Raw genomic sequence first — 26,650 nt, forward strand, 5'->3', positions numbered from 1 at the left:
ACGCTTGTGATCTCTCTGCCATTTTGGTACTAGGTGATTATTTTCATTTTCTCTTCATTGATTTCACATCCTGCAAACGTACCAAATGTCCTTGCCTCAGCCGTATGGTGTGGCAAAGCAGAAATTACATCTGAGGTATAAATCATGAAATCATCTGCATATAGGGAGATTTTCCTTCAGTATGGATATAATGCAAAGTGCTTGATCCCATCATTCATTCTTAGACTTTGAGCAAAATGTTCAATGTCACGATCAAACAGTATGGGAGAGAGAGAGGGCATTCTTGTCTTGCCTCCCTTTCTATTCTTACTGGGGATAACAAACCATCATTCACCAAGATCCTAGCCATTGGAACGCTATAAATCTTAAACGTTGAGTCTATCACAATTTTACCTAGTCTGAAGTGTTCTAAAGTGATCCTAATATGCCTCCAATTAACACAATCAAATTCTTTAGCTGCATCCAAGGTCACAATTGAGAGAGGGGACTCTTGTATTGTAGCCTGGTCTATTGATCCTAACAGGGTAAGATTAAGTTCTCTCATATATTTCCCAGGCAGGAAGCCCTTTTGGTCCTGATGCATCAATTGCCCCATCACTTTATTCAAATTAGCTGCAAGTTTAGTGGTAAAAATCTTATAGTCACTATTAAGTAACTAGATCAAACTGTAAGATTGACACTGTAAAGTGTTTTTACCAGGCTTCGGTATTAGGGGAATTATCACTTCATTCCATGACACTGGAATTGGCATGCCTTCTATCAATATAGAATTAAATAATTTGACTCAAATGGGGATGATCACACCCACCATTGCTGAATATTGCTCACAGGGAATCCTTTTGGGTCCTGCGGCCTTTCCTCTGTTTAGCTTTTTCACTATATCCAGAATTTCACTACCATTCAACTGCTGACTTTCTGATTGGATGGCCGCACCTTCACAGAAAAGTTGTGACTGACATTTTGTTTGTCGGAGAAACGGTCCACCGGGCTGACAATTTCTTGGCAATTAAGTGCTCTGGGGAGAGGTTTCCTGACTGTTGGACCTGGCCCTTTTTGCCAGGTTCACCCCAAAACTTTTTGCTTTTTCCTAGCCTGTTTCTGTGACCTGGTGTTGGTGATTTTAGGCCTCTGCGCACTTTTTTCAATGTGGTACAGTGTAAAGTGCGTGAGCTCTCTGTGTATGCGTGGTGAATGACCTGCCCTCTCATAGGAATGAATGGGGAATATGTATGCCCATGGTAGTTCCTGATGTGTGGGGAGTGCAGGGTCGAGTTTGGTATGTGCGAACTCGTGAGATTGAATGCTGCGCAATGGTATATGCGGCATGATAGTGTCTAGTGTAGAAGTGCCACTTTTAGAAGTTGGCATATTTGTGTAATTTGTGTCTGGCGTGTGATTGGCTGAGGCTGGCTGGTGAGCCTGGCTCCAAGAGTCTGGGAGGGTCTGCCCCGGTGGTGAATGGAGTGTTTAGCATGCTAATGTGAGGGGAGGAGTGAGCCTGGGCTTGCTTGTGGATTGACCGTCTGGTTTGAGGGTCCTGAGTGAGGCTGGGTTTTCCCTACACAATGCTGGCTCCACCCCCTGGGGTGCGTCTGATGTCCCTAGCCTGGCCAGTGAAAGGAAATCCCTATAACCAGTTCTAGCTGGTTCTCATACTGCCTGCACCCTGCTAGACAAAGGATTTCTCTGTATAAAAAAGGGCTGTGTCCCCTTCCAAAATGTTCTTGTTTCTGAGCCCTGCTCAGCCCCTGGACACCTGATGGACCCCTGAAGGACTTTTTGCTGGGACCCCTTTGCTAGGGGAGTCTTTGCCTTGGGGGCTTGATGAACTCTGCCCCCCCTTGGCGCCTGGGAGTGCTTTATTTTTACTTGAAACTTCTTTGTTGCCTGCTGGCGCTTGGGAGCGCTTGATTTGTATTTCTAGCGCCTGGAAGCGCTGTGTTTCCCCCTGGGTGCCTGGGAGCGCTCTGTCTGTTTTCTAGCGCTGGGAGCGCCGTGGAATGTCTGTTGGCACTTAAGAGCGCTTTGTTTGCAGGGGCCAGTGCCCACCCGGCATTGCCAGCGAAATCGAGCACTTCCTGAGCGCTGGGAGCGCTTTATTTTTAAGGCAGATGCCCACCCGGCATTGCCCATGTCCGTGTGTGCCAACCTTTCAATTTGCCCCGAGGATTTCACCGCCGCTGGCCCGGGACCCCTTGCGACGTTCTCCCCGGGCCGCGCTAGGATTGGCTGACCGGCCCGGGATTCCCTGATAACGTTTCCCCGGGCCTTAGCCGTGATTGGCTGCCGGCCCGAGGAGAGAAAGAAGACAAGCGAGGCGGCCATTGCGGGGCTCCCGGGAAACCGGGGAGAGCCCCGAGGCTGTGGTGAACAGAGGCGAAGGGGGCGCGAGGCTGCCCCCACCGCGAGCCGCAGATGTCCTGCCGCCGGAAGAGAACAGACCCGGTGAGTGCATAGAAGCAGAGGGGGGCGTCGGGGCTCATTGCCGGTGCCCGCCCCTCCCCTCCGGTGTGCAGAGCCTGTTGAGGGCTTTATCTGTTTCCGAGTCCACGAGGGACTCCCACGAGAGGGGCAATTCTGTGTTTAAGAGCCAGAGGGGTTCACGACGGCCCAGTTGTTACGGAGCCCGAGAGGCTCGAGGGCATTTCTTTGTTAGAGCCACGAGGCTCCCCGCCCGCATCTTGTGTATTACGAGTCCCCAGAGGCTCGAGGGGGCAGTTCCTTGTTCTTGAGAGGCCCGGGTGCCAGTTATTGTTCTTTGAGCCCACGAGGCTCAGCCCATCATTGCTGAAGAGCCCTGAGAGAGGCTCTTGAGTGCCCACATAGTGTTTTGGAGCCCCAGAGAGGCCCGTGGGGGGCCAGTCAATTGTGCAGAGCCTGGGAGGCTCCCACATCGTTTTTGGTGCTATTGTTTCTTTTAGGAGCCCAGAGGAGACTTCCAGCTGCCCAGCACTTTGTGGGCAGCTGCTACGTTTAGGCCCCTGACACTGGGACACAGGGCATTCTAGCCCCAACAAGGACAGTTGGCCTAGGGACTGCCACAGGTGGTGGCTTAGGTGATTCTTGCGCAATTGTTCCTTGCTGCACCTCTGAATGTGTTTTAAATGCGTCATGTGCCTTGTTCCTTACACCTCTGAATGTTTTTGGGCATCAGGTGTTTTTGCGCTATTGAGATTGTGTTCTGGCACCTCTGAATGTTTTTATGCATAATGTTTCTCCCTTGTTCTTACACCTCTGAATGTTCTATGCATCATGTGTTTTCTTTCCTCACACCTCTGAATGTGTTTTTATGCATCATGTGTTTTTCCTGTGTTGCACCTCTGAATGTTTTTATGCATCATGTGTAATGTGTTCTTGCTTACACCCCTAAATGTATTTTATTCTTAGGTGGTTGTTCTTTCCAGTACGGGTGGTCCTAGTGAGGTCCTGGTCCCCTGCGTGACATTCTCCTAAGGTGGTTAGGGTTGCGTAGGTGGTACTTACCTGTTACCAGTAGTTACTGGTTGTGTGCTATACTTGCTAATTTGTGCTACAGTGATTTTATATCCTTTTATTCTAATTTCTGACAGTATTTCTATTTCTAAAAGTATTGATCCTGACAGTGGCCCATGTGGCCCTGTCTTTAGAATAATCCCTTGTGAATATTGCCCGTGCCAGTTGGCACAATGTACATGTGTGATTTCTATCTGATGTGATTTTGACAATACAGAAGTTATTTTTATATAACCTTGTGTGGAGTTCCTTTTGTGGTGTGCCTAGGATGATGTTGCTGTTGTGTGCTGGCGCAAATGCTTTACACATTGCCTCCGAGTTTAGCCTTACTGCTCGTGCCAAGCTACCAAGGGGGTGAGCAGGGGTTATCTTGGCGTGTGACTCCCTTGCCCTGACTAGAATGGTGGTTTCTGCCTGGCTTTGGCGTCAGCCTTAGCCTACCAGAAATAGCCAGTTCTAACACTGACCCTTGTACATATTATAAAAGAGGAGTGAGGATGGGTACTGGGATCAGGATCTGGAAAAAAATTTCCCCACTCCTGAATTGCAACCCCCATGAAACTTTTCGGGGTTCTGCAGATTTTGCGTGAGTGGAGGGTAAAAAACTATACATATATACATTTTTATGTTCAGGCTTACTCTCACACCATTCAGATATACATACAGATATTGCCATATACAGTGACAGTCCTATACAAAAACGTTCACACCCACTCGTATACAGACACTGTCACACCCATTCACAAACCTATACAGCCACTGTTATACCTATAGAGAAACCTAAACAGACAATGTCATACCCTTTCACATACTAATAGAGACACTGTCCCACCCATTCACAAACCTTTACAGTCACTGTTACACCTTTTCGGAAATCCATACAGACAATGTCATACCCATTCACAAACCCATAGAGACACTGCCACACCCATTCATGTACCTAAACAGACACTGTCTCGCCCATTCCCAATCCCATGGAGACACTATCATACCGATTACATACCTAAACTGACACTGTCACACCCATTCACATACCCATGGACTCTTTGTCACACCCATTCACAAACCCACAGAGGCACTGTCACAGCCGTTCAGATATCAATAAAGACACTATCTCACCCGTTTAGAAACATATACAGACAATGTGACACCCACTGACATGTCAAAACAGACACTCTCACAACAATTCACATACTGATAGAAACAATAGCACACCCATTTACAAACCCATACAGACACTCTTACATCCGTTTACAATCCAACACGTACTCTTTATTTGCCAATAAGGTAGTTTGGTGGGTTATTATTCCTTCTCCACAAATCTGGATGAGTTCTCAGGTCAATAAACCTACTGCACAAGCATGCCAGCGTTTGCATGAAATATCAACGCTGTTTTACTGCACTTGAAATGTATGTCACCTGGAACCCATGGGCCTGATTCACAGAACTAACTTAAGACAAAATCCTAAACTTACTACCATTTTGGTATTCACAGAAGGCACTTACTCATTTTGGTAAATGCCTTCTGTGAATACCGAAAGTCGTAAAGTTTGGATTTTTCTCTAATTTTACTACCCCAAAACTGAGAAAAATCCTAACTTTAAGACTTTCGGTATTCACAGAAGGTATTTAGGATTTCTAAAGTTAGGAGTTTTAACTTTACTACTCCTAAACTGAGAAAAATTCTAGCTTTCAGACTTTAGGTATTCACAGAAGGCATTTAGGAGTCCTAAAGTTAGGAGTCCTAACTTTTCTGCTCCTAATCTGAGAAAAATCCTAACTTTAAGACTTTCGGTATTCACAGAAGGCATTTAAGAGTCCTAAAGTTAGAACTCCTAACTTCTGTGAATACAAAATGAGTAAGTGCCTTCTGTGAATACCAAAATGAGTAGGTGCATTCTGTGAATACCAAATTGTAGTAAGTTAAGGATTTTGTCTTAAATTACTTCTGTGAATCTGGCCCTAGTAGTCGAGGTGCTATCTATGAAGCAGTGAAGGAAATTAGCTATTTGTGGCTTAAAATCAAGCCATTTAAGAACCTGGCTTCAAGGATTGGGTTGGTCGAGCAAACACCTGTGTGTCCAGAGCTCTTGATACCAGGTGAAACCCAACACAGACACTGCTATACCCAACTGGGAGCTCAGTGGTCCAGCTACTAAATGATGAAACTATCTGTAAAGCCCCATATACTCCTGAAGACATTTCTAAACTAGGCATGTTGTGCTTTTTTAAAAGATTGCTGGCTTGAACATTAAAATGTTGCATGGTCGTCCGCTTCCATGCTTAATTCTTATTACCTATTTATCTATGATTACACATGATCCAACACTCTGATTGAAAAACTGTCTCAAAAACACTACATATCACTTCAATACTCACCATTAATCATGAAACACATATAAAGGCCCATACTACCAATGAGACAATTTTTGAGCGACTGAATCAGGTGGTATGATTAACTAAACTTCTCACATTTTATTTACAAAATTATATACAACTGCAGTTTATCTATTTTCACCATGGTTTTAACATTTATTATTTATTAATCAGACCACCAAGGCGATTAGATCAACTGATGGTAACTAGACCATGAATAAACAAGACCAGCTTGTATTTTCAAATCTAGTTTTATTAACTTTATTTTTCATAAAGAAAAAGCATTTACGTTTTAGAATCTTTATTTAATAAGCAATTAAGAAAGCAGCATTTTAATAAAGAAATGAATGAATAAACTGACATTTTCAAAGCAAGCTCAGAAACACGAAATATTAGCAGAATAACAGTTCCCATTCCCTAAATCTATTTCCCTGTCTATTTCTCACTTCACCTAGAAAGGAAAAATCATTTAAAGTCTGCTGTCCTTACATGCACCAAAAGGTCCAACAGCATGTCACGTCAATCAGGAATCGGAAAGTAAGAGTTTTTTCCCTGCTTATAGTGTCAGGTTTTATACCTTTCTCTCTAGCTAAACTTTCTACATTTTACATTCTTTTAAGCAAATCCAAGCTTTTCATTGGCTGTCCTGTGTCAGTCCATGATAAAATACATTAGGTCATCTCCGATTCTTGACCAGGTCCAGGCTTCACATAAGCCCTATTGTCTTTCATTTCCACATCTTTCAAATTGCTCAAGAAAGTAACTTTTCCTAGAGTTTCGAACATTTACTTCCTAGCCTTGGCTGTCCTTGAGCCTTTTCTCCATGAGCACGTTCAACTCAGCCAAAGAACTGCTTTTTCAATTAACGATGACAGTGCAGTAAAAATCTTCACAGCTACGCTTGTGCAAAGACTTTACTCTGGACAAGCTTTTGCGTCTGCAGCTCTGTCAGCCATGTTTTCTGAACCCCCTTTAGTCCTCACTTCGGAAACTATTATTAAACAAACACAAGACATCAATTAATTAAAGAATTGAGACCCATTCTGTTACCCACCCCCTTTACTAATTAATCCTGTTAATTGTGTTACCTAGCAAAAAGCACAATCAGGCAGCATTATAATTACTTTTTCCTTTAGGATCTGCACGAACTCCATGAGCTTTCATCACAGAAAGGACATAACATAAGCACACAAAATAAGCACATGCCACTAGTTAAACAGCCGCATTTAATACTGACAAAGACAATAGACAAGGTTAGTTTATTATTTTTTTTCTTTGCGTTTGCAACATAAAGCACATTAGTTTATCCCACGTGTATTGATGAATGTATTCTTAAACTAAGTTGATTAGTAATTTTCACCACAAGCTTATTATTTAATTACTGTCATGGGAAATTAACTTCACAAGTTTGAACAAAATCTTGTTCTTCACCTTGCTTCATCACACATGTATGGTGTACACCAACCCCTAAGATGGAGGACACACCACATCAGGTGCAAGTTTCATGTCTGTAAGCACCAATTTAACTTGAATGCTGAAAACCTCACTGCTTTAATGAATGTAACAGCTCACATGCGCTCTCAAACACAGGTACCTAGCGGTTTTAAAATAAGTCTAGAATGTCTCTATCTGATACACACATCTTGCTATAGATTCCTTAGGTTTTGAAATCTCTCCAGGTGCCAGTCTGGATCCAGAACTTTATTCAGTAGTCCCTCTGCGCACCGGGGGATGGCTATGTACAGCTCCGTAATTATGTCAATTCCAGTTTTGACGTGAGGGGAGTCATTTAAGTCCCCTCCGGTGCGCAGAGGTTAGTTTATAATTTTCCGTGATGCAATGCGGATCTATAGTAGTGGTTCCTCAGGCTGGTTTCTGGCCTACTTTGAGTGTTTTGTCTGTTGGAACAGTGTGCCTGTTTTCTTCATGTCTTCAGACTTTAAGCCTTGTGGGTCTTGTGAACGACAGATATCGCCTATGGGCCCTCATTCTGTTTGAATGTGGTGTTTAGGAAAACACATACACTCACTAAATGATGTCATCAGTGATGTCACTGACCATGTCATGAGTGATTTAACATGCAAGGTCATAAGCAGTGCATTGCGGGGACAAATGTTATAGTTAGCCCAGTTACCTATAACTGGTGAATTTCTATTGTTTTGTATTATTGAAAAGGCAGCCTAACTACAACGTCTCTGTAACCTTTGGTGTTTTCAGTGAATTTCTATGGTTTTTTAAAATGTAAATTTTATCAGTAAATCGAGATCTTCTTTAAAAACTATTCCCACACACTACAACTTACACATCACTTCATAGCAAACCATAAATTTAGACCCAAACAAATCGTATTCACTATTTCTTGTATAAACAATGTCTCTTCTCGTTAAGATTCTAGCCTTTTCTTCTTCCCTACCTCCCATGCTCCTGTAGCTCTGTTTCCATGGTAACCAACAATATAACATTCTATGTTAGCAGTAGGTTAGAAGTTTACAACTGTCTTTAGAATGGCATGCTAACTTTCAATGCAGAGTGTACATGTGTGGTTTAGTCTATACAGTTATAGACATATTCCTCAAAACCAATCACACATGTTATAAATTTAAATTTATTTCTCAACCTGTTTTAATCACTATCTATTTACACCATTCATTGAAATGTGTTGTATTGAACATTACTTACTTGAGTTATTTGTAACTGATATCACATTGAAAACGGACTAATTGAGCTGCAGATGTCTCCTGTGTGCTGCTCCTCCATTCTTCAAAATGGTTAGAGTGTGGATTGTGGGTCACATTTTTGTGTTCTGGGCAAGAAATTTTGCTAGAAACAGAGGTATTGACAGGGACCGAGCTTTGTCTCATGTGGATATTAATTGGGTTGGCCAGCGAGGGTTAAAGTGGTGTCAATTGCTTCCATAGTTTGAAAGCATTATGGAGAAGCAGCTCCCAGAACTTTTGATTGTGCACTGTGGTGGCAATGACCTGGGCACACTGACTGGGGTAGGACTAGAAATCCTAAAGAAGAATACCTTTGAACAATGAATGCATCTTTTACCTAACACTGCCTTGGTGTTTTCAAGCATATGCCAGAAATAGAAACGGAACTGGTCTTTTGAATTTTGTCCACAGATAGAAAAACTCAGGGAACATGTTATAAAAACTATTTCAGAATTCCTCAGAAACCATAACATGGGCTCTGTCTACAATAATAATCTGTGTTTTAACATTGATGGAATATACAGAAGAAATTGTGTTCACTTCACAGATGAAGGCAACAGAGTGTTTCTGAACAACTTGAGACTCTTTATTCGCTGGTATATGTAGTCATCATACACACAATGAACACAATTTATTTATTTATTTATAGGCTTGTATAGCGCTCGACTCGACTCCCGAAGGAGTATCTCTGCGCTCAATTCACCCTACAGGCAGAACAACCGTCCTCTCAAGATCTAAAGAGAAGGAGACGCTAAGTTTGAAACAGGAAAGTCTTCAGCGATTTCCTGAAGGCTAGATGATTAATGCAATGCCTGAGGGCAGGAGGCAGTTTGTTCCAGAGACTGGGACCCAAAAATGAGAGAGCCCTTCTGCCCATTCTCACCCTTCTGATAGAGGGAATTTGTAGAAGACATTGGTTGCTAGAGCGAAGGGTACGTGCAGGATTGTAGGGGACAAATTTCTCCGCTAGATAGAGGGGGACTGGGCCATAAATGCTCTTGTGGATGATACAACAGGTTTTAAATTTAACCCGTTGTCGGATTGGTAGCCAATGAAGCTTTTCTAAAAGGGGATGAGAGGGGGTTCTGGGGGGGGCGTTTAGAACCAGTCTTGTGGCAGTATTCTGAGCCACCTGGAGTCTACGTAGCAAGTTGTCCTTTGCAGATATTAGTAGCCCATTACAGTAGTCAAGGTGGCTAAGCACTAGGGCCTGAACAAGGGTCTTTCTAGATGAAACTGGCAGTAATGGAAATACTCTTCTAAGGAGTCCAATTACCTGGAAACAGGACCCTGCTGTTTGATTGACATGCTCTTTTAAAGCCAGTCTTTGGTCCAACCGAACACCCAGATTTTTCACTACCTGCTTAGGACTGGGAACGGGGCCCAGATCTAATGGCCACCAGTCTGGCGACCACAGTAATGGGGCCTCCCCAAACAGCATAACCTCGGTTTTCCCTACATTACACTGCAGGAAATTTGAGGCCATCCATCGAGACACAGCCCTCATACCTTCAAAAAAGGAGTGTTTTACTGCAGCAGTCATGGCATGGAAGGGAAAAAGCAGCTGAGTATCGTCAGCGTACGACACAGGAATGAATCCATAAGATCTCATAAGGTCAGCCAGGGGGGCCACATACACGTTAAAAAGCGTGGGACTTAAACACAAGCCCTGTGGCTCCATAGGTGCCAAACGGAAAGAACCCAAACTGACACTCTGTGAGCGACCAGATAGAAAGCTCTTCAACCAGGACAGGGCCATACCGCTAACCCCTACCTCCTGCAAGCGACTGAGCAAGATTTCGTGTGATATCGTGTCGAAAGCTGCAGACAGGTCCAACAGCACCAGAATTACAGAGCTCCCCTTGTCCTGTACCATTCTGATGGTATCAGTTACAGAGAGGAGCGCTGATTCCGTGCTATAGTTAGGCCTGAATCCGGACTGGGAATGATCTAAACCTCCAGTTAGCTCGATGAAATGTGAAAGGTGGATGTTGATATGCTTTTCCGCTATCTTGCTCAGGTATGGGAGGAGAGATGTGGGGCGGAGGTTGGATAAATCAGTCCCGGGAAGAGTAGAATTTTTACGGATGGGATTTACAAGAGCCTTGTTCCACTCCTGTGGCACCTGACCTCAGCAAGAGAGACCCTCAGCAAGAGAGAGATTCACCAAGGTCTGAATCATAGGACCAAGAGAATTGCCCAAGGAAGAGACAATTCTGGCAGGGATGAGGTCTAAAGGAGATCCTGTCTTAATTTGGCCTATTAGAATCTCAATAACACTCTGACTAACTGCTGGAAAGGCAGTGAGTGTGGCGGAATTAATGGTCCGGGGTGATGTGGTGGTGTGGGGGGGCAATCCATTGAGTTTGTAGTCTTGATGATTTTGTCATAAATCAACTCTATTTTATTGCTAAAAAAGAAAGAGATATCATCACATAATTTTTGTGAGGATGAGTCAAGACTTTCACAAGCTGTAGGTTTAGTAAAGGATTGTGAAATTCGATACAATACCTTAGAGGAATTGCCTGCCTTAGTTAATTGCAGGGCAATGCGTTTTTTTCAGGCCATTCTAATGTTTTTACGGTATATAGACAAGGCAATATAATAGCCCTTTTTATCATCCGCAGATGGAGTGCGTTTTCCTCCATGGTTCTTTCTAACTTTCTACAAGCCTGTTTGTCAGACCGTAGTTGATCAGTATACAACGCCTCTTGAAAAAAAGTAGGGCGCTGTTTACATAATTTCATGGGGGCCAAGGAGTCAACTGCAGTTAAAATAGCAGAGTTGAACTTAGATAGGGCCCGTTCAATGTTATCAGAAGCTGTAATAGGGGGCTCAACTAAAGCCTTCTGAAAATCCTCTGACGTCACTTTATACCATTGTCTACGCCAGAAAGAAGGAGGGGAGGACCGTTTACTAGGTTTGTCCTACCCTAGCAGGGAGAATCCAATAACAAAATGGTCTGACCAATTCACCTGAGTGGAGGGCCGACATACAATCTTCGAGGAATTAGAGAAGATCATATCGAATGTGTGGCCTGCTAGGTGAGTAGGACCTTTGTTATGTTGTGTAAGTCCTAGTATAGACAAGTCCGCCAGAAAAGACAGAAAAGACAGAGTTTCAGGATTATTGGGAAGGTCGCCATGCACATTAAAATCCCCTAGAAGTAAGAAATCGTTTCCAGCTTTAAAATGTGGGGCCAGTATTTCAGCTAGGGAGAGGGCAAAATTGGCACTTCCATTGGGCTTTAGAGGGAGTATTGATCCGAAAGATCATAATTTCCATCAGGTCATTATTCCTTTGTTCCAAGACTGAGACAGTAATCCCCTCTTTATGAATGATAGCAATGCCACCACCAGTTTTGACACGTCTGTCTAGCCTTATCATTTTATAACCAGCAGGGATACCCAGGATAATTGCAGGGACCACGTGAGGTTTTAGCCAAGTCTCAGTCAAGAAGCATAGCTCAGGCTGTGCGGTAGAAATAAGATCCCAAATTTCTATGTGGTGTTTGGGTAGGGAGCGGGTGTTACATAGTAGGCTCTTCCATCCATTCACCGGGTGTGTTTCCCCCCTATAACACCCAACCGCAGTGTGTAGGTGAGAGGCCTGAAACCGAAAATACCTACACGCTATAGGACCTTCTATACATGGCCAAGAATCACAAGCAAAGCCTTGTAAAGGAGCTAACTGAAGGCTTAATAATTCCTGAGCTGAATAGCTCATGCAACTTATTATATCAGGGTCTCTACTAACCTGGGCAGAGTCCATGGCCCCTGGCCCCATCCGGTCGTGGACGGGCATAGACGGGCTACTCTTTGGCTATTCTTCGGCGCTTCTTCGGCACTTCCCTGCGCGCGAGCGCTGTACGCTCATGATTACACGAGGGCTAAATAGCCCTGGAGTTCCTACGACTAGAGTGCTAACCGCTCCAGTGGTAGGGCGGAAGTGCCTGGCTCTCCCTGACCCGCCCTCCGCGCAACGGTACTGGCTACCGCGTCGGACCGGGGCGGGCAGGAGAAGAGACTGAGCCCAGGCTTCCTGTTGTTGTCCGGTAAGTGCCAAGCCCCCCTTACAATTCCCAAATGGCACAGATAGAGTAATGTTAAAATACAGTCAAGGTTGCACTAAAAAAGACAATTGCAGTTTCAAAGTTAAAATGCACATTTTCTTTTAAAATTAGCGTCAGGAGCACTTGAATTCTACCTGTGGCAAACGGAGCGGATCGGGAGAGACACTGCCACCGTCCTCCCTACCGCAGCACAACCGCAGCCAAACTCTGCCTAAATAGCCCTGGAGTTCCTACGACTAGAGCGCTAACCGCTCCAGTGGTAGGGCGGAAGTGCCTGGCTCTCCCTGACCCGCCCTCCGCGCAACGGTACTGGCTACCGCGTCAGACCGGGGTGGACAGGAGTGGAGACTGAGCCCAGGCTTCCTATTGTTGTTGTCCGGTAAGTGCCAAGCCCCCCTTACAATTCCCAAATGGCACAGATAGCGTAATGTTAAAATACAGTCAAGGTTGCAGTAAAAAACACAATTGCAGTTTCAAAGTTAAAATGCACGTTTTCTTTTAAAATTAGCGTCAGCGAGAGGAGCACTTGAATTCTACCTGTGGCAAACGGAGCGGATCTTCTAAGAGCCAACCCATGTCCCAAACAGTAATTAATTCTATCTGTAAATCCTCATTTTAAATACATTTGTCAACTCCGCAGATAATTGGCTGAGTCGCAAACCAAAAGCACATATTCAATGCAAAAGAGCACATTTAATGTTTCTAGTAAATGTTTCTGACTGCATATCACAGTGGGGATAACAGAGTCTTAATGGTATAAGTTTAGGTGCATAAGTGAGTTTCTCAATAGTAACAGTGTCTTTATGGTATTTAAATGTCTGTGACAATGTCTGTATGGGTATTTAAATGGGTGGTACAGTATCTCTACCAGTATGTGAATGGGTGTGTCAACGTCTGTATGGGGTTTTCAATGGATGTAACAGTGCCTGTATGAGTTTGTAAATGGGTGTGACAATAACTGTTTACGTACGTGAATGAGTGTCACAGTGTATTCCTTTTTCAATGCATGCCATATTGTCCGTATGACTTTGCAAATGGGTGTGACACTGTCTTTATGGGTATTTTTATGGGTGTGATAGTGCCTCTATGGGTTTGTAAATGGGTGTGGCACTGTCTTTATGGGTATCTCTATGAGTGTGATATTGCCTCTTTGGGTTTGTAAATGGGTGTGACAGAGTCACTATGTGTATATGAATTAATGTTCCTGTGTCTCTTCAGATAGATGAATGGGCATAACAGTGTCTGTATATGTTTGTGAAGGGGTGTAACAGAGTCTCTATCAGTATGTGACTGGATGTGACAGTATCTAAGTATGTGAATGGGTGTTACAGTGTCTGCATGGATTTGTAAATCGACGTGACAGTGTCCTGGCACGCTTGTGCAGTAGGTTTACTGACCTGAGAACTCATCCAGATTTGTGGAGAAGGAAGAATAACCCACCAAACTACCTTATTAGCAAATAAACAGTATGTGTGGGTTTGTAAATGGATGTAACAGTGTCTACAGTGGTTTGTAAATGGGTGTGCCATTGTTTCTATCAGTATGTGAATGGTTGTGAGAGTGTGTTTTGACATGTCAATGGGTGTCACATTGTCTGTATATGTTTCTAAATGGGTGAGACAGTGTCTTTATTGATATCTGAATGGCAGTAACAGTAACTCTGTGGGTTTGTGAATGGGTGTGACAAAGAGTTTAATATAATAAATATGTCCTGGGATTGTACATACTGGGGGTTTGGTGGGGTGGGCTTTTAGCACTACACCCTTGGGTTTTTCGGGCCGGTAGTGTGGTCGGGCCCAGGAAGACAGGGGGATAATGCAACTTCAGCTGCCTACGGGACGTTGATGGGGAGTGATGCCCCCGGGAACAACTCATGGAACGGTCCTGCAAATGGTCCTTCACACGGGAAGTAGCTTATTTATGAGAAATCTCTGAGGACAACGTCAGCCATGCCACCAGGAGTTTTATTTGGCTCTACTTGAGCACCTGCATCTTCAACTTCTGACAGGAGCTGCAAACTTCGGAGTTGTGGTATTTTCCCAACCACCACATGCAAAGAGAATGAGGCTATGTAGGCGATATCTATCATTCACAAGACCCACAAGGCTTAAAGTCTGAAGACATGAAGAAAAGAGGCACACTGTTCCAACAGACAAAACAGTCAAAGTAGGTCAGAAACTGTCCTGAGGAACCACTTCTATGGATCCGTGTTGCAGCACGGAAAAGAAGAAACTGATGTCTGCCTTCTGGAGGGAACTTAAATAACTCCACTGATGTCCCAACTGGAAATGATGTAATTACGGAGTTGTACGTCGCCATCCCTCGGTGCTCAGAGGGACTGCTGAAAAAAGTTCCGCATCCAGACTGTCACTTGGAGAGAATTCAAAACCTAAGGAATCTGCGGCTGGATGTGTCCATCAGATAGGGACATTCTACATTTATTTTAAAACAGGTAGGTGCCTGAGTTTGAGAGTGCATGTAAGGTGTTACAATCATTAAATGAGCAAGGTTTTAAGCATTCAAGTTAAATTGGCACTCACAGACATGAAACTTGGCCCCAATGTGCCCGTGTCCTCCACCTTGGAGGTTGGTGTACACCATACATGTGTAATCATAGATAAATAGGTAAAAGGAATTGAGCATGGAAGCCGCACCAAGCAACATTTTAATGTTGAAGCCGGGTTTTTTTTTTACAAAAACACAACATGCCTAGTTTAGAAATGTCTTCAGGAGTATATGGGGCTTTAAAGATGGTTTCCTCATTTAGTAGCTGGACCACCCAGCCCCTAGTTGGGTATAGCAGTGTCTGTGTTGGGTTTCACCTCGCATCAAGAGATCTCGACACACAGGTGTTTGCTCCACTAGCCCAATCCTTGAAGCCAGGCTTTCAAGTGGTTTGATTTTAAGCCACAAATAGCTCATTAACTTCACTGCTTCTTAGACAGCACCTCAACTATGAGGTTCCATGCAACATACATTTCACTGTGTCTAAAAATATTAAAGTGCAGAAAAATAGCGTTGATATTTCATGCAAACGCTGTCACGCTTTTGCGATGGGTTTGTTGACCTGAGAACTCATCCAGATTTGTGGAGAAGGAATAATAACCCAACAAATAACCTTATTGGCAAATAAACAGTACCTGTGGGATTCTTTAATCTAATACATATGTCTTGGGATTGTACATACTGGGAGTTTCATGGGGTGGGCATTTAGCCCTACACGCATGGGTTTTTGGGGCCGGTGGTGTGATCGAACCCAGGGAGCCAGAACTGGTGAAAAGCTAGGAGCGGTATTGGCTGGGAGGGATAGAAAGAGAGGACAGTGACCATTAGAGCCAGTCTGTTATTTGGCAGGTCAGTCAAAGCGTCTTGTAGAGGGTGAAGGTAGGTCAGTACTATAGAGTGGGAGTGTGCCTTCTTTACACTTGAAGCAGAGGGGCGGCCTGACCTCCTGTTGGCAAGGGTGCTCGACCAGGCATGTGTCTCTAGAAGATCACAAAGGGTGAGAAAAGGGGCAGGAGGCATAGTGGTGGCAATGCTCACCTGCTCACCTGCTCACCTTCTAAAGCAAAAGTACAAAAGCATGGGCCTGGTGATAATGATGAGGAGGAGCAGAGCATTTCAAACCCAAGTCCTAAAACACCAGCAGCTCCTCGGGCTCAGAAGGCCAAGCGCACTATTAGGGGATGACAAGGCAGGCACGGCTGAGTAGTACACAGTTTGATACAAGCCTCATAAGCAGCGGCTGAGAATTTCCAGCACACAGCATGTGGCAGAGAGGAAAGGGTAGAAGTGCAATGGCACAGCGTTGGGGGGGCAACAATATTGTTGGGCCTGGTTTTTCGCCTGGAGTGGGACAAGAAGAGGGGTGTGCATTGTCCCCCACACGTTTGATAGGCAAATGAGTAAAAGGCCTTTTAGCATAGGGACAGCTGGGAAGTCGAATTGGGTTACTAAGGAGGACGTGGCAGCAATAGAAAATGTAGCCAGGTCAGTCAGAGTAGCTACCCAGATATGACAGGCATGAGGTAATTGCGACAGCAGCTCGGTGGTGCAGACACAGCAGGGAGTCCTTTTTGCTGCTCAACTACCTGCTCCAAAGGCAGGAACCACGTTCCTAGGATGGCCAGGGCCCACCATGATTCTTGTGGGGGTAGGCTTTCTGCAGGTTCTCCCTGACATACATGAGTGTTTGATCAACTCTCCAAGGCGTTGTTCGGTGATGGTGGTCTGAGGGATGGAGAATTGATTGGCACAAGTGCACATGAGGAGGTTGGTTGTGGAATGGAAAAGGAGATGTTGGACTATGACGAGGAAGATCTTGAAGAAGGCGAACTGAGGGACAGAGAGGAGAAAGAGGCTGAGTGGTGGTCAGTTCCCAATGATATGCATAATGGACACCAAGCGGGTTGCGAGGACAGAGTTGGGGTTTTCCATGCCAGGAAGATGGAGGAGAAAAAGAAGGAAGCGGTTGTACAGAAGGATTAGGATGTGGCGGGTGGGGAGACAGCGGCAGTATGGGCCACGATGTTAAAGCCAGATAGGGAATCAGGGCTCACTTTACAAAGCCTTCATAATAAGTAAGGGTGGGAAAAGGAGGAGGAGGGGATGGGTCAGGAGTGTGCCTAATGTAAGGTAAGTATGTGCAGAATCAAGGGAGTGGCGATAGGAATTTAGCCAAAAAAAGGAAGCCACTAGATAGGGCGTTAGGATCTGTGTCAGGGAATACCATTGATTTGGTAAAAGAGGAGGATAGGTCCACGGAGAGTAAGGGCGTTAAAAAAAACAAAAAAACTCCCATATAAGGGGATTACCAAACCTCTTGGAGTTCATCCCATGACGGCCACTAAGGAGAGAATTTGTATGAGGAGTATATAGAGATGTTCAAGTTGCTACATAGAGGTGAGGGCCAAGGAAGGGTCCAAAGGAGAAGAGTATGAGTTATCTTGGCGTCTGAAGGTGCCGGTTAATATTGAAAACTAGATGGCTGCATTCCTGATCTACGCTAGCGTATACTGTGAAAAATGTCTTGAACGATGCATAGCATTGTAAGATCTTTACATGTAGAGAGAAAGGCCCAGGTCACCTTCGAGGGTTGAGTATAGGTGAGGTATGATGAGAAATTTTGATCTCGAGTAGCATATGATGCTAATGGTCTTTGGTCTCAGTTGGACAACAAACTGGTCAGCAAACAATGGCACTATCATGGCCAGTGCCCACAATATATACAGTGAGTGGGTAGCCATTGATTTACAAGTCCTTTCGAGACCGTCCCACCATAGGAGGGGTGGGATCAGGAGGATAAAGGCATGCGCGTAACACAGGTGCCTGCTGGGCGTATTAGAAAGCCACATGCAACAGAGAGTACTGTTGCTTTAGGCATGAATGCTCCCAATGCAGTGGAAAACACCTGGTTTTACAATATGGGCTGTGAAGAGATATGGGGACCTTGCGGGGGACAAGGTTGGCATTGGCAGGCCAGCAGTGTCAGGGGTAAGTGGAAGGGAGGCAGGAACCACATGGGAAAAAGGCTTGTACACCAGTTAAGAGTGAGTGGTTGAGATTCTGGTTAACCCAAAGAGAAAATCTGGGTAATGTGGAATTTTTGTTGGATGGGTTTGACAATGGTTTTGAGTTGGGCTACGAAGGTCCAAGAGAGAGTTGCAGGGCTGAGAATTTGTATTCCATCCAGGGGCAAGAGGAGCTGGTGTGGAACAAATTGATGAAAGAAGTGCATGAAGGATGGATGGTCGTCCCTTTTCTAGATTGTCCCCTGACACATTTGCTTATGTCCCCTATCAGAGCTGTCCCCAAAAAAGAACCGGGGGTATTCCAGATGATTCAACATTTGTCTTGGCCTGAAGATCTTTCAGTTAATGAATTCATCCCAGAGGATTGCAATAGGGTGCATTATGTGTCAATGGATTCACAAATTGCACTTGTCAATATAAAAGGGCCTGGAGCAATATGGGCAAAATCTGATTTTAAGTTTGCATTTAGATTGCTGCCGGTTCATCAGGATGTCTTTGAGCTACTGCGGATTCAGTTAGCTGGCCACATATTTGTTGCCAAGGCATTGCCAATTGGTTGTTAAGTTTGTTGTTTGTTGTTTCAAACCTATGTTACGACAGTTGTTTAACAGGGTCATGGGGTCCTAGACGATGACACACTACTTGGATGATTTTTTCATTGTGAGTACACAACATTCCTCAGTGTGTGAGGATTTGTTACAGAGATTGCAGGAGTTGTTAAAGGATTTGGGGCTCCTAGTGGCACCAGAAAAGACTTGTTGGACCGGGAAAGTGAAGACTTTTCAGGGGGTGGAGCTAGAATTAGTCAAAATTGAGGTGAGGCTGCCCATGGACGAAAAAAATACCAAATTATTGGATCAGTTGCACAAGATGGTAGTGAAGGACAAAGCACAGGTGAAAAAGATTCAGGTCTTGTTGGACCCCTCAATTTGATTGCAGAAAAGTCAAAATGGTCCTAGACGTTGATTCAACATATGCAATATCAACATAAATTAAATATTCATTTCACTTTTGATCACCATCTGATTCAATCCATTATGGTTCATAACAAAGCAAACATGTTCACCCAAGATATTTGTTGAAGCAAGAAAACCACACCTGAAACAAAAGAAATGTTCTCCAAATACTGGGAGATTCTCTTATTTACTATACATTTACAGAAAACACAATGGATTTTGTACAACGTAGAAAATCACAATTATTTATAAAAGGGGGTTCATTTGTCACAGAAGACGTGCACAGATGAGAGTAAAAGTACGTGCTTGTGTATATTTACACAATCAACTAAACTTGATAAACTTGCAAAAGACCTTAAGTTTTAGGATACAAAGTCAGTATACCCGTACCTGGCAGAAGGGTATTACAAGCAGGATACACAGGGCAGATACTCTACCAGGGGACGTGGTGGGTATGGAAAGTATAATACATTTTCGGATTCCTCAGCCACAAGTTATTCAGATTACGAACAGGAGAGACCAAGTACCAGCAATTCATACCCTGAACACCAGAACACTTTTTTAGAGGAGGACCAATGGGCAGGCTATCAAGGCAGGGACCGCCCCATTTTGTCTATAACACTTGATACCCAGGTCCTTTTGACTCCTATTGGGTTACCCCTTGTTAATAACGCTGCAGAAAAGTCAAGGCAGAGTATACTTTTTGTAGACAGTTAGGAATAGCTCTGTTAGAGTTTCCCTCCCGCACCGCAGAATTAGATTAAAGGTAGGTATGAAGGCTGGTCTGCGGATCTGGCATACTTTTTTGCTTGACTGTAATGGTTCCCCCCTTTAAAAGGCATGAGGGAAGAAGTCAAATGGTTTCTGGAGTTTTATTGGCGGAAAAAATCGAAAGGTGGTGGCCGCAGGATTGCATTCTTGGAGTTATTTCCATTGGTGGTGGCGGTGTGTCTGTGGGATCACAAATTTTTCAATAAGAATATGCGTTTTCATATGGACAAAGAGTCCGTGGTTGACCTAGTGAACAGAGGCACCTTCCTGTTCTCAAGTTACTGAGAGTTTTTCTGTTGGAATATTTACGGTTGAATGTAATCTTGAGGACTAGACACATTGCTAGAGATGATCACAGCATTGCAATGCTCTATGTCATTTGCAGTGGCAGAGATTCTGTGGGCTATTGCTTTGAGTGGATAATAAGGGGATTCCAATGACGGATTATCTATGGGCCATTGGAGAGAGTGTGTGATGTAATTGGTCAGAGGTTCGTTAGTAGTGTCCACATGGCAACCATACAGTCAGCCTTGGCTAGATTTTGTAGTGTCTGGTGCTAAACGGAGATCAGTGGATTATGGAGAAAAATTGTGCTAGTAGGATGTGGTGAAGTTTATCATGATTCAGACTGAGCGAGGTTTGTCAGCAGGGATGATTGCGGGTTAGCTCTCTTGGGTGGCCTTTGTGGTAAATTATACTGGGGATATAAGCTGTTGACGGGTGAGTTGGGGAAGCAAATGTTGGTAGGCTTGGCCTAGGAACGTGTGCTACAGGAAAGGATTAGGAGGCCGGTGGCTTTGCCGTTATTGAAAAGACTTGTGAAATTGCTGCTGAGGATTTGCCACAAGGCAGCAGTCTCATTTGTTTTCTGTGGTGATCGTGTGGTTGTTTTTGGGGGTTTCAGCAAGGATGAGTTGATTGGGAGCAGGAAAAGAGTTGATATGCCAGTAGTTAATGTGAGGGTGTTTCAGGGGGAAGTCACGTGTGGTTACCTCGATCCATGACAGACCAAAAAGGACATGGGCGATGTGTTAACCTGAGTTGTCACTCTGATAATAGGGTGTGACAGGTAAGGTAGCGGCTGAGGTTCATGGAGAGGAGACATTTAGAGGGTGAGGTTTTTCATCATGCAACGGGGTAGAGTGTTGCCATTGTAAGTGCTTGGATTATTAAGGAATGTGCTGCTGGTACTGGGCCTTCCAACTGGTGAATATGGACCTTACTCTTTCAGAATACTGATGGCACCAGAGGTGGACATGGTTGGCTGGCAGGGATATGACATTCTAAAGTGTGTGGGTGGAAGTCCAAGTGCTACAAGTGATATATGTGGTGGGGTGCGACGTGGTAGTGACAGTTTAACATTTCATTTGTTCGCTATATGTTGCATTGCTGGTTCTGTAGGCGAACAGCTTGAGACATGGATTTGTGGGCATGCCTTTGTAAAAAGGGCTGAAAGGCATGTGGGTTCACAGAAGTTCAGCAAACAATTGGACTTTGACTACTAAAAAGGTAGTAAGCGATGGGTGAAATTGTTGCCTAAAGCAGAATGTTTGAGTCAGAATTGTCATTGCTTGATTGTGATGGGGCTACACTTGGGTGAATATGACCAGGTGAACATGAAGGGGCTGGCTCCAATTCAAAGTGTAAAAGAGGATTTCAATCAGATCAAAAGGATGTGGTCGGGGACTACGTTGTAGTGAAAAGCATTTTGCCGAATCAAAATTAGATAGGCGCTTGGAGGCCCAGGCAATAGACAAGTCTGGGGAAAAGTGTAACAGTGACTGTGCAAGGTTCTGAAGAGAAGAGGGGCTTTTTGTCATTGAGCATGGTGAGATTAGGTGTGATGAGAGGCTTTTCTTAAGGGATGATGGTGTACACTCATCTGTGCTAGGGACAAATTTGCATCTCCTTCAGTTGAGAACAGTCTTGTTCGACTTGCCGAGGGAACCAGCTTGGGGGCAGGGGCAGAGAATTGCTCAGGAGTTTTGTCTGGTGGCGGCGACTTCGAACAGTTTTGAAGTTATTTCAAGGAAGATTGTGAGTTTCAGTTTGAGCTGGCAGATTCAAAAAGGTACAGGAAGGACAGTGTTTGGAAGGCACCGACCAGTTGTGGATAGGTGACGTTTGAAGTGGCGAGTGATTGGAGAGTTTATGTTCGACAGGGACATTTGATGCATTCTTAGGAGATGGGGAAGGTGGGTGAATAGTTATTGCACTATCTAGTTAGGCCAGGTATTTGATAGTTTGTGTAGTGAAAGACCAGGATTGTTGAATAGAGTGAATGTTGCCCTTATTAAAGCGGTCTTTTCCACATGGCTCAGAGTATTTTATAACACCTTGTTCTGCCATAGTTAGTTATGCGTTCTAAATTTGAAACCTGCAATGTGCATGGCAATTAGCTCTAATTTACCTAGCTTTTATATGGGTTTAATGTCAACGGAATTGCTTCTTTTACCTGGCCACCACTTACATTAACATGTTTTCCCTACACCTTGTAACATACAATTTATGTTTTAGAAATTCAGCAGCTGGGCATATTCCTTGGTTAGCCTAAAGAAGGAATACCACGTCAGAGCTAAACGATCTTCAGATAACATTCAATTCAAGAGAATCGGCACTACAACTTTAATAGTGCAATGTATTAAATGAAAGCTCCCAGTGGAAGAGAGAGTTTGTTTCAAATGTCCCTGCTTCTTGTAAAATTCACACGAAGCCATCCTAGTACTTGAACTTCATGGTGCCTCAAGGTCAGGTCAAACAGCCTTTTGTGCAAGGCACAAAATCTCTCCACTGCATTCCACTAAAATCATCTATAAAAACAGTATTCAAAAGGATGTCACCATGGAATGCCCTTTTCGTCCTTCCGCCTCGCGGAAATTATTAATTATGCGGCCACTTAAAAATAATGGACTGCTCATATTTTCAACTTTACTTTCTAACCTGGGCATCACGTCTGTACATAACCTCTCCCAGACTTCTTGCCATCCTGAAAATTCATGCATTTGCAAGCATAGTCATAATTGTATTACAAACTCCTGTTATAAAGAAGTGATAGAGAACTGTAGTTGTTTCGAATAGCTAGAACAACAATGACCAGAACAGAGGTCTTCAAACAAATCCCTTCCTCGCATAAATGATTTTGTTTTGCTAGAGACTACTAAAAATATATATGACCTTCTCTCCCTTGTCCAACTACTTACTCTGTGAGGTGGATGTGCCTATTCTCCAAGATTTCATCACCCTTTCCAAACACCTTTCTATTTCTATTGAAGGGTAGAGAATTTGCCCATAATACAACCCCGATTCCCCAAACACTTTATGGCCAGTTATCTCTTGATTAGGCTGCAGAAGGTTGTCAGTGGCACCTTTTTTTTCTGGGATGCTAGTGCCTCCTGCTCCTCAGTAGTGGGAGTTATTTTCATAGTTGTGGTGAATTCTTTTAATACATCTCTTTCTATTATATTTGACTGCTGGGCACAATATTGAGTGGGGTGACTAGCAGGGACGTAGCATCAGGGTGGGTTTTTTATGTTTTCAGCTTCAGTCGAATTAAATGCTGTCCTACACCGTTGACACAGTTTGATTAGCCTGCTGTTTTATTATTTAAACTGCATCGATGCTGAACTCGCTGAGAGCTTTATTTCTGCCCAAAGTCATCACAGAATGTCTCTGAGATGCAGGCTTGCTGTCCACAACCTTCATCCTGAGAAGGAAGATAGCAGTACCCTCGGAGGAACATCTGTGGATGCACTGATCCTGGCTTCCTAACATTCTAATAGATCGTGCAGATTAGGTACTTCCAATATGATTTCTTTAGCATTGAGGCTAGCAATAGGAGTAACACTAGTACACTAGGACTGTTATTAACAATTATCATTATTGAATTGTTTGTATTCTTTACTATTCTAATAATGCTTATTGCAATGCTATAACACATATTTCTTTCAATATCAGATCATGTTTTATTTGCAACTATTAGAGCTTTTCAATAAATGTTTTGAAAATTCAAGACTATCTTTACTTGGTAACACTTTAGGAATGCTAGATTGACAAATGAAAGGGTTAGATAAGTTTCCACAATTTCCTTGCGAATCTGAGTCATGTTCGAGGTTACTGACAACATCCATAACTCTGGAGATTTAGGAGTTTAAATGCAGTACTGTGTGCTAGTCAGATAGACCAACATTTACTGATTATATAGGAAGACTCAGCCTCTGTATTATGAAGTTATGTTGCTCTAAATACGTAGTCCTACTTACTTAGTAGGAATCGTGTAACACAGGTGACCCAATGTAGTGCAGCAACTTTGCTTGGTGCGCTGCATTGCACCACTTTGTAAATATGTCCTTTAGTGACTGGTTTACCAAAAAAGTACTCCGTGAATGGAAGCAAATTTACTACCTTTTAAAATTCACATATATTGGCAGTAGTAGGCTTGGAAAGCTACCTCAGTCCCTAGTTTCCAGGCATATTACTGGCAATCAAACACCCAAAAAGTGATGGACGAATGCTTGCAAATAGTCTAACCACTGGCAATTTGTTTGGGATGCATTCCAAACAATTGCTTTTCACCCACTGTGCCACTCTAAACAGAGGGCCTGATTTAGGATTTGACAGATGGGGTAAAGGCAGACTAGGTGGTGGAGGACTTTACAGCCTTTAATTTTAATTTGGAGATGTCCATCACCCCCAGTGGATATTTCTGTACAGTGGCAGGAACTACTGTCGCTGTAGTTGGGTCAATGTAAGCAAAGTTTAATAGATGTCTGACTATCAAACTTTTCCAAAGTTCTTTTTATGTTTCAAAGACAAAATTCAAAAGAACAAGTTTGTGTTTGAAAAATAAATAAGCAAATGGCCCCACATACCAGTTTTCTAGCCAACTGCACTTTTAGTTCGGAATTTTCAAGATTCAGGCCCCCTGAATCTTACTGACTAAGCTACCCCCCCCGTGTGACTAGGGCTACTTTGGCATCGTATTGCTGTTTATTTCTTTGGCGGCAAGACAGTGTATATTTGGATTAATTACACATATTCCTTACTCCTAGGCTACGTGGGCACCCATCTTTCAGTTTACATTTTCTTCTGTCAGAGCGCCCTCTTTCCAACTTCGTGGGTGACACTAAACTAACACTTGGGAGCCACACGGAGTACCTTTACCCAAGTGATGAGATACAGCTGATATAAGTCTTACGCTCATTTTAAGCTAGCCTCATTTTACTGGTCAGTAGATTTGCTATTGTTCATATATAGCACAGGCTACCTTGCTTTCTGTTCCTATAGACTCTGGAACCTTACAGAGCTTCGGTTCAGGGGGCTATGAATTAGAAGCCTTGTATGCCTTGTGTTTTTGCCTATGACGGATTAGTTGTCAAGCACCAGCAAGGCCTCCTGGGGTTTAGGACCCTTATTTGGTATATTTAGACCACTTCATCACTTTCTAATAAGATTTTTATACTATTGTGATCACTACAGAGGACTCTCCTTTCCATACTCTCTTCATTCTTCTGACAAGTCCTCCTATTTAGTCTCATCTCCATTCTCTTAGTCTTCGCGGACTTCTCCTGAATATGATGAGGAGTATGTGGGGTTTTCTGAAGATCCTTCTGTTCCTAGAGGAAAATATGTTCACAGGGTTGTGTAATTTAAACCTTATGGTAGGAACTGCTCATTTGTGGATGACATAACCTTTGGGATGGTGTCACACTGATTCCAGGCACCCTCTCAGGATATGTCGTTCTACAGGCCAGCTAGTACACAGTGCCACAATAAGCCCCGCCCCCCTAGTCCTAGGCGGGTAGCAAATGGTTCTAGCTAATTTCTCAGAGAAATATTCAGTGGGACATAATCAATATTTACTGTACATGATTCTTGTATAAAATATATGTGCTGCAATGATCAATAGACAGAAGAAAATGAAAGTTAGTAGAAGTACTAGGACAGTAAACATAATGAAAAGTTCTACCATCGTGCTAAAACAATGTCTATATGTGAGAATATAAAACAATATAAAAAGCTGCCATACTCCTATTATGCGTGCTTTAACCTGCTGTTTGCAGCATGTATGTGTGTATTCTGCCAAAAATTCCTGTACTGGATGATCCAAACCCCATTACCTGAAAGAACAACAAACTGGACACTCCTCATAGATATATCTGAAAGTTGCTGGGCCAAACTACCAGCATGTAGAGACCTCGCAAATTACAGCAAAGTGTTCCTCTGTCAACACCCTGAAACTGATGTTTATTTATAGCAAAAGGTATCTTTGCCTTGGGTTGCAATTTTGATCAGGCTGCCTTTTTTTTGTGTTATAGATAGCAATGCTGCCATATATATGAAAGCAAAAAGCACATTTGCACAACATATTTGTAGAGCTTGTACATAGTTTCAAGGTAGCATGATAGTGTTCTTGCAAAATTGATTTGGTAAGCGAGTATAGTTTCCTAGAAACTAATCTAGACTGTCATGGATGCAAATGTGTGTCAGAAGTAATTGAGTAAAAGTGAAGGCAACTTTAGGAAAGACCCTTATATATGAAAAATGGCAGTGTTTCCCGCCAGTCCTAACTAGAAGACATGCCAAAAGGGAAGACCTCAATCCATTTTTGTTGTATCTTTTAACCAATTTACAACTTTCCATGAAACAGGGGAAACAGTCCACTCGTTCTGCGTGGTTCCAGCAGTTTCTAAGTCCTTCCTATCCCAAGATGCTGGAAATTCCTGCAATCCAAAATGT

Source organism: Lissotriton helveticus, chromosome 7, assembly GCF_964261635.1.
Source record: "Lissotriton helveticus chromosome 7, aLisHel1.1, whole genome shotgun sequence".
In the NCBI taxonomy this organism is placed as follows: Eukaryota; Metazoa; Chordata; class Amphibia; order Caudata; family Salamandridae; genus Lissotriton; species Lissotriton helveticus.